At 47.0% G+C, this 2,538-nt stretch overlaps 1 long non-coding RNA gene across 1 annotated transcript; it reads left to right on the top strand.

Annotated features, from left to right (window-relative positions):
- The first annotated feature begins 648 nt into the window (after positions 1 to 648).
- On the top strand, positions 649 to 1,827 carry LOC121067965. Its single transcript, XR_005818532.1, has 3 exons — positions 649 to 1,088; positions 1,218 to 1,324; positions 1,747 to 1,827. It is a non-coding gene; the product is annotated as an uncharacterized LOC121067965 (long non-coding RNA).
- Positions 1,828 to 2,538: the final 711 nt, after the last annotated feature.

Below are 2,538 nucleotides of genomic sequence, written 5' to 3'. Positions count from 1 at the left end.
CCAAATGCCTGAGGAAAACCCTGCTGTTGCGAGGCATGGCTCTTGGTCTGTGTGCGCTATAGTGGTTCACACTGGTCTGGAACCAGGGACCACATCCCCAGCAATGCACAGCTGAGATAGACAGACATTGCTTCGTGCTTTGCCAGGAGTCTATCTTGGGATATTTGTACCCCTGGGCAAACCTTAGACACTGCCGCTCTGCTCCTTTGTCACCTATGAAAGATTAAGCCTTGCAGCCAGCCAGAGAAGGTAGGCAATGCAGAAACTTGGTTTTTAGGAGGGGCAGGAGTGAAGCTGGGGTTGGGAGGCAGGGCAGGGTTAGTTGTCAGCTGCTGTGAAGGGGATGGAGCCCGGATGGTTAAGGTGCCTCTCACTAGCATTTTCGTTTGGGTGGAAGAAACAGTTGTCCTGGCCATGTCATGTCATGACAGCTTGATGATTTATGCTGTGGAAGAAGCTCGGGGTGTGCAAGCTGGGCTCCCCTCAGGTGCTGCTGTGCTGGGAGGAGATGCAGGTGAGCATCTGAGGTGCTGCAGCCAGCAGCGAGTGCTCAGGCTGTGACACCAAGCTGGTGCCAGCCATGAGTAAAACCTACTGAAAGCACATCGGTGCTGCTCTTATGCTGCTCTACTTGCTAACACAGACATAGCCTTTACCCTCTGTGACTGTGTCACAGTCAAAGCACTCTAATGTCACTTGTTTCCCAAGATTGTAAGTGATTAAGTCAATTTATATTTCAGAAGGACCCATCAAAGGAACTGTCTTGGTCATGATGTGATTATCAGGAAGGCCAAAGTCTTTACTCTCTGCCCTGTGACTCCTTGAGGATGTCACGCTGCTTCTCTGCTGAGAACTAGCTCATTCCTTTTGTCTCGAGTTTTTTTATTTTATATCCCTGCTCTGAGCCAGGATGTGCTAATTTGTCGCTAATGGCCAAGGATTAATGTGGGGGAAATATAAAGCCGTGAGGTTACATGACAGTCCTGGGGTTGGTTGTCAGAAGCCACTGTAACCTAAGTGAACATTGCCACAGCTGTGATCTCCAGGAGATCTGAAGGCTCAGTAGTAATCATAAAGATCTTCAGTTCGTATCTATTGTGCTACAGATCCTGCCATTACTTTATTTAGATACATTTTGTTGCATTGATTTTTGGTTGCTCCTTGTCAGCTTAGTTTTAATTCTCTCTTCCACCTTCCCTTGTCTCTTGCTTCTGGAGGCAACTCGGGGATGGATTCCAGGCAGCAGGGCCAATGTCTCACTGGTGCTGCCCTGGCCTCCTCTACTGGCATGTTGCTGTTGGGAACCCTGCTGAAGTCACCCAAGGTCAGTACTGATGCTCTTTTCCACCGGAGGTACTTTCTTTACAGGTACACTTGCCGTGATGCCCTAGTTACCCAGCATTATTTAAGATCCTATATCACTTTTCACACTGTTAGCACCATTAGCTCCACTTACTCCAGCAAAATCCCCTTCAAGGCAACCATATATTTAATTCCCTAAACTTTACATAGCCCTTTGATTTTATGTGGATAAACTGTTGTTTGAGCTGCTGAATGTTATTAGAGGCTCACTCTCCCAGTCTGTGCCAATGGTGGGCAAATTTAATCTTATTTTATGTGTAATTTCTCAATCAGAGAACAAAGTGCTTCGGCAATCTGGATCAAAGGCACTATGTAAAAGTCATTATTATTGTTGGAATAGTGAAATGAACTCCTCGAAAAATCCTGTTGACTTCTCCTTTGTAGGATGCCTGCACTGTGGAGTCTTTGATGTCTAATGGTCTGGCACCATAACTTGTGTAGGTATAGCCTATAAACAGAAATTTGTAATGAATGAGTAGAATATTGTTTATTATTTTTAACACCTCAGAACACAACTCACAAATCCTGTGTGCATGACGCAATCTATATATGGGGCCAAATGATGTTAGAAAGAGAGTGATAGGTGGGGCCTTTCATTTGATCCAGCAGGGCTGTTTTTTACCAACTCTCGATCTTGCTTTTTGTGGACATTCAGTCAGGAAGATGAGGTGTTAGTTCTCACTCTACATCTTCAAAACTGGTGTTGGCAAATCACAGTGAACGTTTCTCTGTGTTGTTTTCCTGAGCCTCCATGCTCCCCAAACTCCTCTGAAAGCAATGAATGTATTCCCATGGCAACAGGAACACGGAGGCTCGGTAAGGATGTTCAGCAGGGTTCCTCCTCCGGTGATCCCCAGCCGGTGTCTGTTGAGTGTCTCGTGCTGGCTCAGGTAGTGGCTGGGGAAGGCATCGTTTTGGGGTTGAGTTTCAGGAAGCAGGATGTGAAGTCCTAATGAGCCGTATCTTATCCTCTCTCTAATTTGCTGTGTTCTCTCTGCTGTAAAATAGATGGCAGGGGGAGGAGGAAGGCTTCTGCCCCTTCTCCAGCTACCTGTATGTGGGGAAAACCCAGGGCCAGGGTGGCATGGGTGCTGCCTGTAGGATGCAGAGCCTGTGGCCAGCATCACTGTGCCAGCAGTGACAGGGTGCTGGCAGAAAGCATTGTTTAAAGGAGGA

This window comes from Cygnus olor, chromosome 3 (assembly GCF_009769625.2).
Source record: "Cygnus olor isolate bCygOlo1 chromosome 3, bCygOlo1.pri.v2, whole genome shotgun sequence".
NCBI lineage: Eukaryota > Metazoa > Chordata > Aves > Anseriformes > Anatidae > Cygnus > Cygnus olor.
This window is presented reverse-complemented; position numbering and strand designations above follow the sequence as displayed.